Source organism: Macrobrachium nipponense, chromosome 26 (genome assembly GCF_015104395.2).
Source record: "Macrobrachium nipponense isolate FS-2020 chromosome 26, ASM1510439v2, whole genome shotgun sequence".
Classification (NCBI taxonomy): domain Eukaryota; kingdom Metazoa; phylum Arthropoda; class Malacostraca; order Decapoda; family Palaemonidae; genus Macrobrachium; species Macrobrachium nipponense.
Genome location: NC_087215.1, coordinates 65,541,094 through 65,553,593, shown reverse-complemented (window position 1 = coordinate 65,553,593; position 12,500 = coordinate 65,541,094). Strand labels below are relative to the sequence as shown.

General features: G+C 36.7%; 1 protein-coding gene across 3 annotated transcripts in view; it reads right to left on the bottom strand.

The window, feature by feature from the left end:
* The window catches only part of LOC135200354 (carbonic anhydrase-related protein 10-like), a 535,334-nt gene that overhangs the window by 436,291 nt on the left and 86,543 nt on the right, over nucleotides 1-12,500 (bottom strand). The gene's annotated exons all lie outside the window — the stretch shown is intronic.

The window sequence follows — 12,500 nt, the reverse complement described above, 5'->3', positions numbered from 1 at the left end:
ATATATATCTTATACTATATTATATTCTATATATAATATCTATCTTTATTATTTAATATATTATTAATATTTTATATATAATATATATATGTACATATAATGTATATCTTATAATATTTATGTTATATATATATATATTATATAATTTTATAATATATATATATAATATATGTACATGTTTTTTATGTTATATATATATATATATATATATATATATATGTAATATATAATATTATATATATATTCTACATATATGTGATATTATATATATAATAATATAATCTATATATATGTAGTTATATATATTAATATATATATATATATTATATAATATATTATACATATATCTACATATATGTAGATATATATTATATATATCTATATATCTACATATATATATATATACATATATATATATATATATATATATAAATAATATAATATATATTATAGATATATATAGATTAGGAATAATAATATAAGATATATATAGATATATATATTATTAGATATATATATATTATCGGTATAAATAATTATCTATATATATAATATAATTATATACATACATACATATAAACATGAGAGAGACAAACTGATGCAAGTAAATGTTATCACTCTCCAATCAGGCAGACCGGAAGACAACTCCCCGCAAGGTTACAAACCATTCCATTCATTTCCCTGCCTCCCCCAGAAGAGGAGCACCTGACAGGGGTGACGGGCTCATTTCCGTCCCACCTTTAATTGACGGCGACCAGCATTGAAGGCAGTGGTATCCATCACAGCGACTAAGGACTATACTGGCTAAGAGCAGCAATAGCAGCGGCCGTGATCTCTATATTATGAATGGGGGGAAAAATGCCACCGTGACTGGCAGCTAATTAAGCGAGTTATGCCGACTTAACAACGCTATCACTCCTGTCTGTGTTCGAGCGAAGAAGTGGAATTACGTTTATTTATATAATATATATATATATATATATATATATATATATATATGTATATATATATATATATATATATATATATATATATATATATATATGTCAATGTTATATGTATATATATATATATATATATATATATAGAGAGAGAGAGAGAGAGAGAGAGAGAGAGAGAGAGAGAGAGAGAGAGACTTCTGATTCTCAGCAATGAATTTGGGACGAGACTTCCGGCCCCCTCCCCCCCTTACACACTACACTATATGCCCTACCCTCGTCACAATTCAGATTATGCCCTCTTCACCAACCTAACGTCCTTCGTTTCTTTTTTTTCTTTTTTTTCACAGGACCAGAACATCTCAAAAAGGTGAGATCCACCATTTCCGATACGCCAATCTTTTCCTTTTTTTATGTATCTGCGCAAAATCTACGCATCTCTCGTCAGTCTTTCGATTTTGCTAACGCCACGCGTTCTACATACCTAAAGAATGATCTCAGTAGCTCCAAAGTTTTTTTATGTCATTCGCGCGCAATATCTCACACTATTTTCATTAAACCGGAGTTTGCTTATCATCAATCTCTTTGTGAATTCCCCACTTCAACTTCCAAAGGGTTTCCAGCCTCTTCCCAATCTGATGGGAAAACCTATAGTCGATTTTTTTTAAACCTGGCAAACTTGCACTTAACTTGCACTTAGCTGCTTGTCGCTGATTGGATGAATGTCATGTTGTCCGAATCTCTCTGTTTTGTTTTCACATTGTTTCAGAATTGTGATTATACGGCCATAGATTGAGATAAGAGCCAAATTATGTAACGTTGTGTAAATACCAGTTGTAATAAACTTAAGTATTAAGTACTTACATACCAAATTATTATATAATAGTTAACAGTTATGAAACAACACTCTCCGAAGCTGTAGACTTGGAATATGTTTCAAACGCATGAACTTTAATGTTTAAATTTCTAGCTAGATTTTTAGCGCAATCGTGCCATTGGTGGTTTGGAAAAAAGCAAAACGTATTTTTTGTACATTACTGAAGGTTGTATAACGCCTAAGAACAAAATACTATCGTAGAAAATGTAAGCTTGCCGAACATTTGGGGTGGAGGAGTTGAGAAAGGAACAGCCGGCGAGTTGTCGTCTGCTGCATACACCGCCATCATCAATCAGCTTAGAATCGGCTATCGAGCAGTTGGCTCACTGTCGTCAATTTCACCTATTTCAGCCATGGCCACAAGAGACGATATGGAACAAAGCAGAGATGAAGGCACTTCAAACACCAGGCATATACATGCTGCTGGCAGTAGGTAGGCTTACCAGTCAGTGCAGTAATATAATAATGAATGTTTTCAATGTTTCACTTCACAGGGCCCTAGCAAGACAATGAAAGAAATCATTAAGGCGACAGCAACAGCAACTAAAGTTTTGAAATGCAAAAATGAACATTATGATATATAAACATCTTTATTATTTTATGAAGACAAGAACACCACAGTCCGCATTTGAACCTCCCGCTGAGAGTACGTCAACTTTCTGTCAACCCCGAAGCTGTTCCTCCCACAACTCCTCCACCCCAAAATTTACTGACAGCTTACATTTCTACGATAGTATTTTGTTCTTAGGCATTATACAACATCAGCAATGTACAAAGAATATGGTTTTTTTTTTCTAACAACCAACGGCATGATTGCACTAAAAATCTAGCTAGAAATTTAAACATTAAAGTTCATGCGTGCGAAACATTTTCCAAGTCAACAGCCTCGGAGAGTGTTGTTTCGTAACTGTTAACTATTATATATTAATTTGGTATGTAAGTTCTTAATAATTAAGTTTATTATAACTGGCATTTACATAACATTACATAATTTGGCTCTTATCTCAGTCTATGGCGGTATAATCACAATTCTGAAACTGTGAAAACAAAACAGAGAGATTCGGACAACACGACATTCATCCAATCAGCGACAAGCAGCTAAGTGCAAGTTAAGTGCAAGTTTGCCAGGTTTAAAAAAATCGACTATCCACCACCACCACTACGACAAACCTGTCCTTTCATCCATTATATTTACTGCCAAATACCAGTATGGACCAACTGCTCCCATTCACCCATCATCCGTATAATCGGTACTATTGCTCCATTCGCCTTGTTTCCAATTACCCTCATAACCTTCCTTTTGCTCAACATCCTCCTTTGGAAACACTTTCAAAATTTTTCACCAGTTTCTGGGACGTTTTTCTTCGCCATCCCAAATTATCATTGTGTCATCTGCATACATCAACCATCACTTTCTCATCCAAGAACGTTGCACCTACAATTAGAGTCCTTTCTCTGTCTATCTTCCCACCTCTTTCAATTCACGAAGATATAAACTACGCTTCACTCCCATCATAAACGTTCTTAGTGGTTTAATCACATTTCTTAAGCCATACAAACCTGATTCATGATGGTAATATTTCAAAACAAACCTCTGGTTATATGACTAACTTTATATTCTGCGCAGTAAGATCATATCCAGATTATTCGAAATAGCGCTTGCATTGAAGTATAAACTTTAAACAAAGGCCTAAAATATGAAAGAAAGTCATATATATATATATATATATATATATATATATATATATATATATATGTATGTATGTATAAGCAGTATAAAATTAAACGATTCTATCGAGGATACTGACAAGTTACAACAATTCCAAAAAGCTTTTGAAAACATTACGTAAAGTCGGCACTCTAAGTGTCATTTAATTAAACCAGAAGTAATAAAGAGCTAGATGGGCTGACAAGTAGGCAATAAAATGCTTCCTATGTCAACAAATCATCACGGATATCTGTCAGAAGTTAACCTGGAGGGTATCATCTGAGAATGCTACAGTTGACTTTCGTCAAAATCCGTACATTCTTTGACGACATTTCGTTATTCTGTTGAATAAGTATATCTTAGTTTTACCAGACCACTGAGCTGATTAACAGCTCTCCTAGGGCTGGTCCGAAGGATTAGATATTTTTACGTGGCTAGGAACCAATTGGTCACCTAGCAACGGGACCTACAGCTTATTGTGGGATCCGAACCACATTATATCGAGAAATGAACTTCTATCACCAGAAATAAATTTCTCTGATTCCGCGTTGGCCGAGCCGGGAATCGAACCTGAGACCACCGGATTGGCAGCCCAGCTCGAAAACCACTCGGCCAGCGAGGAACTCGTTATTCTGTAAACAAACCCACGGGCAAGTCTACCTATATATCAATTCGTGCTACACGTTCATTAAAGAAGGTAAAATATGCAGTTCAAGAACAGATTTACTATGAAAAACAATGAGGGTTGTCTTCGAATAATTATCTCCATTTTAAGCGGATATTTCGAGCGACAGCCTAGCAAAACTGGTAACTGATACAAGCATTATAAAGCAGCTTGTCCGGAAGGCGACGGGTTGGGGATCTACGGATAGACACGACAGGGAGCCCTAACGTTAGACGTAAGGACCTGAGGCGCAACCACTTCCGCGTGTACGGATGACACGGGTGAAATCTGGCCGAAACCTCATCAGGAATCCACACATTTCAATGCTCTGTATAATAACGGGAAGGTGAGAGAGAGCGAGAGCGAGGGAGCAGACGAACAAGAGGGCGAGAAGATGTTTATGCAAAGCGGTGACGGGGCGGGCCCCCTTGCCTACTACAACAGCCAACAAAACCTTGTTACCCCTCATTCCCTGATCCCGCAGCCGTTAGTACAACGGATGAGGAGGAGGAGGAGGAGGAGGGCGGGGGGGAGAGAAGGAGGAGGGGGCAGAAATGGCTAGGGACGCGGGGACTACATCCCCCTGGGAGACAAGCCCTTAGCCATCTTCCGTGAAGTGGATTGCTAAGCAGTCTGTGAAATGATTCCGTGGCAAGCAGACGAGGAGGAGGAGGAGGAGGAGGAGGAACACGACGAATTATTAAGGAGGATGAAAGGGTGGCTGGGCAAAGGGATCTGGAGACATTTGGTCGGTTGAAAGCGTAAATACAACGCAGAGGGAAAACATGATAGCAGCCTTGTTCGAATACGGGAAGGGTTGGAACTAATAATTACCGAAATGCTGCCTGGGAGTGCACACGTTCAAACCTTTGGAAGGAAATAATCGCAAACTGAATGCACATGATTCTGAAGTATACGAAGTGGAGAACGTGAAGGAATCAAGTATCATCCTTTACAAATCCAATAGCTTCAAAACGGATATCAGTGCGAATATATTTCTCACTTTATGGGGGATAATTTAACAGAGAGAGAGAGAGAGAGAGAGAGAGAGGCTTACTTACATCATTCTTCATTGTTCTTATTGGATCTAACAATCTACAATCTTTCAAGGGAGCTGAGATCATTAACAAGCTATAGCAACTATGGCACCTACGTATGGCTAAGTATTGGAATCTCTTCCCAAGATATATCCGTAGGCCTAAATATACGCATCTTCAAGAGAACCATTTCCTTAATGATAAATATTACCTTCAAGACAATTTAATAGCTTTATTACTAGGCATACCGTCTATTCAGACTGATGACACTGCATGGAAACCTCTGATGAGAGCAAATTTAACCACAGAGAGGATTTACCAGCATCTTCCACTGAGTCTTCAAATGAGACCAGTGAACATAAACGAAGACATTTTTCAATCCCTGCGCCGGTTTGATAAACGATCCACCAATGCGTAAACCCTTGGGAACAAATATCGTTCCATTTCCGTAGCAAAAAAGAAAGGGTCACTAACGCAAATAAAGGAATAAAGGAAAAAAGAAGAAAAAAAAGGCAGCTAGCGCCATAGAGCTAACAGTATATCGCGCTTCTGTGGGTCACCCTCAGGAGGGAATAAATACAAAAATAGCACAACAGCACTGCAGACCTTGCCTCTCTGTAGTCAATAAAGAGAGAGAGAGAGAGAGAGAGAGAGAGAGAGAGAGAGAGAGAGAGAGAGAGAGAGAGAGAGAGAGAGAGAGAGAGAGAGAGAGAGAGAGAGAGTATAAAACCGGCAACATGTTTGCTTTTAATTGTGACACCAAGGAAAATCCAACCTACATCAGCTAACGCTGCACATTCAATTTCCGTATATATAATTGCATATGAGTAGGACTTTTCAAGTTAAAATACGAAAACAATAATACTGGTTGTCTTTCCTACGGAATACAGAAAAAATAAAGGAGAGCTATGTGGATATTTGGATATTTCCCAGTTAACAATCAGCGTAAAGAAATTCTAAGTTACGCTCTATAACCAGTGGTAGAAAAAAAAAAAGTCAGGTAATTTCTGAGGCGAATGGCGAATAGGGATAGAAAAAATAGAAGAAATAAAAAAAAAGAAAGGACCAAAAACAAAAACCAAATGACGCTCTATAACCAGTTATAGAGAAAAAAAAGTCAGGTAATTTCTGAGGCGAATGGCGAAAAGAAAAGGAAAGAATAAAGAAATAAAAAAGAAAAGACCAACAAGACAATCTAAATGACGCTTCATAACCAGTAATAGAGCAAAAATAAAAAATATATAAAAAATGGCAGGTAATTTCTGAGGAGAATATGGAAGAAAAAAAAATCCCGAGCAGCCAATCAGGAAGAAGAAAAAGAAGAAGAAGAAGAAGACGCGCTAGGTTGCCTATCAATCTATCTGTCTGCTCAGACCTAAGAAATAGAAGAAATAGAAATAAGAAAGGACCAATAAGAAAATCTAAATGACGCTCTATAACCAGTAATAGAGTAAGAATTAAAAAAATTAAAAAAAAGGGCAACTAATTTCTGAGACGAATATGGAATCCCCCCCGCCCCCCCCCCAAAAAAAAAAAAAAAAAAAAAATCTCGAGCAGCCAATCAGGAAGAAGAAGAAGAAGAGGAAGAAGAAGAAGACGCGCTAGGTTGCCTATCAATCTATCTGCCTGCTTACACCCAGCAGCAGCACCAGCGCCGCGCTGCTGCTAAGGTGAGATCCGATGTTGGTACAGTTCGCGCGATTGTTTAACTTTGGATCTGCCGAGCAAACGAATCCCTTTACTTCCCGATGGTTGGGCAAGTAGGTTCTCAAAACTCGCACCGTGTACTCAGGGCTTCCTTTACTTATGCGGGACGTCCGTGAAATCGCTCTCAGAAGCTCATTTCTTCGAGGAGGAGGGAGGATTAAGGAACGTCTGAAACGAAGGGTGCGAGGTTATACTTCTTCTTCTTCTTCTTCTTCTTCTTAGCTGCAGGAACAACAAAGTGAGCCATACGAATGACAAGTTTTTTATTCAAAAAGGTTAAAACATGATGGTGAGTCAAGCTATGGGTGACGCGAGGTTAAACCAAGACGGTGAGTCATACGAAGGAGAAGTTTTATATTCAGACAAGGTTAAAACATGATGGTGAGTCAAGCGATGGGTGATGCGAGGTTAAAACAAGACGGTGAGTCATACGAAGGACAAGTTTTATATTTAAACAAAGTTAAAACATGATGGTGAGTCAAACAAAGGGTGATGCGAGGTTAAACCAAGATGGTGAGTCATACGAATGACAAGTTTTATATTCGAACAAGGTTAAAACATGATGGTGAATCAAGCGATGGGTGACGCGAGGTTAAAACAAGACGGTGAGTCATACGAAGGAAAGAGTTCTATATTCAAACAAGGTTAAAGCATGATGGTGAATTAAACGAAGGATGACACGAGGCTAAACCATGATGGTGAGTCAAGCGAAGGACAACGTTTATATTCAAACAAGGTTAAAACATGATGATGAGTCAAGCGACGGGTGACGCAAGGTTATACCCAGACGGTGAGTCATACGAAAGAAAAGCTTTATATTGAAACAAGGTTAAAACATGATGGTGAGTCAAACGATGGGTGACGCGAGGTTAAACCATGATGGTGAGTCAAGCGAAGGACAACGTTTATATTCAAACAAGGTTAAAACATGATGGTGAGTCAAACGAAGGATGACACGAAGTTAAAACGAGGTGATGAGTCATACGAAAGACAAGCTTTATATTTAAATGAGGTTAAAGCAAGACGGTGAGTCACACGAAAAATGGCATATTTAAATAAGGCTAAGAGGAGATGGTGCGTCATGCCGAGGAATATTTATATTTAAACAAGGTCAACACGAGATGGTGCGTCATTAAGAAGAATAACTTTTACACCTAAACAAGGTTAAAACAAGATCCGTGAGTCATACCGAGAAGACATTCATATTTAAACAAGGTTAACGTGACTGACAATCGGCATCCTCGATAAGTTACGTGTACTTGGGAGAGAGAGAGAGAGAGAGAGAGAGAGAGAGAGAGAGAGAGAGAGAGAGAGCAGCAACGATAACTTCCGTGTTTATTCATCCATCAAATATCGCTATTTATTGATATTTTAAACTATGACTTCAACTGGTAGAGACATTTTTTCTTGGAAGGAATACCAGAATGAATATCGTTTTGACAACGAAGCGAAAATTCACAAAACCAAAAAAGAAAATTCCATCCATCAAATATCGTTATTTATTAATATTTTAAACTACGACTCCAACTGGCAGAGACATTTTTCTTGAAAGGAATACCAGAATGAATATCGTTTTGAAAACCAAAAAAAGAAATTCAGATGGTGTGTTAATTCATCCATCAAATATAGTTATTTATTGATATTTTAAACTACGACTCCAACTGGCAGAGACATTTTTCTTGAAAGGAATACCATAATGAATATCATTTTGAAAACGAAGCGAAAATTCACGAAATGAAAAAAAAAAATAAATTCAGATGACCAGTAGTACTCGTAAACACACTGAAATGCAATGAAAAAAAAAAGGACAAAATAACACCGAGCGCTTGGAACACACCCTCTCTCTCTCTCTCTCTCTCTCTCTCTCTCTCTCTCTCTCTCTCTCTCTCGATGATATAAAAACGGCTCAAATTCCTTTTGAAGCATTTTTCATGCACGGACCAATGATAACGCGGCAAGAGCTCGCTACAGCAAACTGACCTACTTCCATTCCTGAGAAGAAGGAAAAAAATAGAGAGAGAAAGAATTCAAGAAAACAAAAAAAAGGGAAGGAAAAAAAAAAGAAAGCAACAGCAGTAAAACCCATCGTGCTTGTAATCTTGAGGAGAATTTTTATGGGGGCAGGGTGGGGCTGGGTTCTTTCTCCTCGATGAATAAACTAACCCGGTGAATGAATGAATAAATAGGAAGGCGAGGCCTGCTAGCTCGGACTTGAGAGAGCTGGGTCGGTCGGTGCCACTATTACCATTTTTTCTTTTTTTTTTTAACTGGATATCATCAGCATCGTCACCATCAAGAAAAACATTCCACGCTGATAATTAATGGGCAAGCTCAATGTATATGAAAATATACAGCATAATAGCGCAGAAATATATACAAAAAGTATGTACCTATTTGAAACGTAAAGAGCTAGAACAAAATTGAACAAGCAAACTTCGGCGCAATCGAGTTTTCTGTATTTCGTGTAATGCTATATGAAATTCTCAGCCACAGTCCTCAATCTCTCAGCTACGGCCCATGAAACTTTCATCAAAGCCCATGAAAATTTTAGCCGTTGCGCATGAAACTTTCAACCACAGGCCGGTGGTGGCCTGTGTTGTTGGCGCCAGACGCAAGATCATGGCTAACTTTAACCTCAAATGAAATAAAAACTACTGAGGCTAGAGGGCTGAATTTTGGTATGTTTTACGGCTGGAGGGTGGATGATCAACATACCACCAATTTGCAACCCTCTAGCCTCAGCAGTTTTTGAGATCTGAGGGCGGACGGACAGACAGACAAAAAACCATCACAATAGTTTTCTTTTACCAAAAAAAGAAAAAAATAAAATCATATGCTATGAATTAAAAAAATAACACCTTCGTTCATTTCAAGAATATTAAAATACGATTATCATCCAAATGAATCACTAGCTACTAATAATTCACGTCTCTTAACTGAGGAACGAAATCTAAAGATTATATATCTCTCAATTCATCCATCTACCTACCTTTCAATCTATCTGTCTAAATATCAAGAAAGGAATTTAAAGGAAGATTAAAACACAACACCACAAGTTACAAACGTATGAAAATGAATGGTGAACTAGTCCCACAGATGCACGAAATACGAACATGGCGCTTAAATTTTCTACGAGAATCAAGATTGAGGAAGAAATAAGTTACCTTGAGGTTGGGCGACTTAATCTTGGACAGTTAGGGGAAAATTTTTTTTTAAATCTAATGTATAGCTATCAGCATTCATCGCTCAATTTGCAGACGTCAAATTTCCTTGCATAATTATCAGGCAGGGCTTGGAAGAAATAAAAAATAAAAGACTGCTACACTGAGAACGGAAATGACATCATAACGATATACAAACCAAACACACACCATTTGATATTATATATTTATATATGTGTGTGTATGTATGTATACGTAATGTAATTATGTATATGTACTATTTCCTCAGGTTTTTGTCCGGATGTGAGACAGAAATTTACTTCTGTGAAACACATTCTCTCTCTCTCTCTCTCTCTCTCTCTCTCTCTCTATCTCTCTCACCCCTCACCACACACATATATATATATATATATAGAATATATATAATATTATTAATATATATATATATATATAAAATATAATCAGTATATATATTATATATATTATATATATATTATATATATAATATACATTATATTCATATATTAATATAGTTATATATATATATATATTATATATATATATATATATATAGTATATTATAGTATATTATATATATTATTATATAGTATAGTTTATATAGGATTATATATATAGTATATATATTATATATATTATATGTATATTATATGATATATATATATAGATATATATATATATATATATATATATATATATATATATATATATATATATATATATATCTATATATTATATTATATATAATTATATATATATATATTAGATTATATATATATATAATATTATATATATATATATATTTATTTATATATATATTTATATATATATTATATATATATATAACCTTCTCTACTTTAAAAATAAAAGCAAGCAAACTCCACTTCATTTTCCATCTTCATTTCACCTTCTTCTTCAGGTTATAAGTAGCCCTGTTAGTAGCTGCTCTATGCAAGTCAAAATTAGAAAAAAATATACGGATAAATTCAATACTGTCCGAATATAAGAGCCCAAATGGTATATTACTATGAGGAAAAGCTGATTTCCTTTAAAATGAACTAAAACGAGGTAACTTAATGTCGAACGCTGTATTACTTTATTAAATGTTGTTCAAACGTGTGAAACCACGATACATTAAGATCAATTCAGCGCAAAAGTGATTGAATAAACGTCAACGCAGAAACTGTACAAATGTGCAGCATTGATATGATCCTGTTCATACAAACATATAGAACGTTAATCCAAAGACCAAGCGCTGGGACCTACGAGGTCATTCTGCGCTGAAACGGAACTTGACAAGACAGTAAGAAGGTTCGAAAGGTGTAAAAGTTAAGTATATCTGAGTTTTACCAGAATACTAAGCTGATTAACAGCTCTCCTAGGGCCAGCCCCAAGGATTAGATATTTTCACTTGGCTAGGAACTAATTGGTTATTTAGCAACGGGACCTACAGCTTATTGTGGGATCCGATCCACATTACATCGAGAAATGAATTTCTATCACCAGAAATAAATTCCTCTGATTCCGCGTTGGCCAAGAGCCGAGAATCGAACTTCGGACCACAGGATTGGCGAAAACCACTCGTCCAACGAGGAACTCTCGAAAGGTGCAGCAGGAGGACAACCTCAAAGCAGTTGCACTATGAACCAACTGTTGGGAGAGGGTTGAGGAAAGTAATATGGAAGAAAGAGAATATGAACGAAGGTACAGTCAAAGGAATTGAAGGTAGGGACGCTGCAAAAAAAATACCTACAGTACGCTGCATAAGGTACACTGACGGCAATAACCCTCTACGGGGCATGCAAACATATAAAAACACGAGCGAAAAATACATACATTCCTTAAGAATTGCCTGAACATAAACTCGTCCTTATTTACACCATCGAATATTTCTATTCTTTCCTAAACAAAGGGAGAGAAGAAGAAGAAGAAGAAGAAGGAGAAGAAGAAAAAGAAGAAGAAGGCTTGAGTTTTCCAGCTTCGCGGCGCAACCTTGAAGGCGCTAGATTATTATTATGCATTCGCGCGAAGAAGCCAAAATTCAAACTACGTTCCGAGTGTATTCCAGAAACTCGCGAGTACATGTGCACCCGCCGGAGGAGTGAGTCCGGCCATAAACTCGGTATGAATACGTAATGAGTGGAGGAGGAGGAGGAGGAGGAGGAGGAGGAGGAGGAGGAGGAGGAGGAGGAGGAGGAGACGGTTCCTTGGATGTGGTACCTCTGGCCGTCTGTAGCTGACTCTTCTCCCAATTCTTATGCCTTTTTTTTTCCTCGAAGTATAAGTAAATTTTTATATCCTGGACAACCACACACACACATACACACTAACACACATCTATTTTTTGTAAGTGGGTCATTTTATGAAAACCTACACACACACACACACAC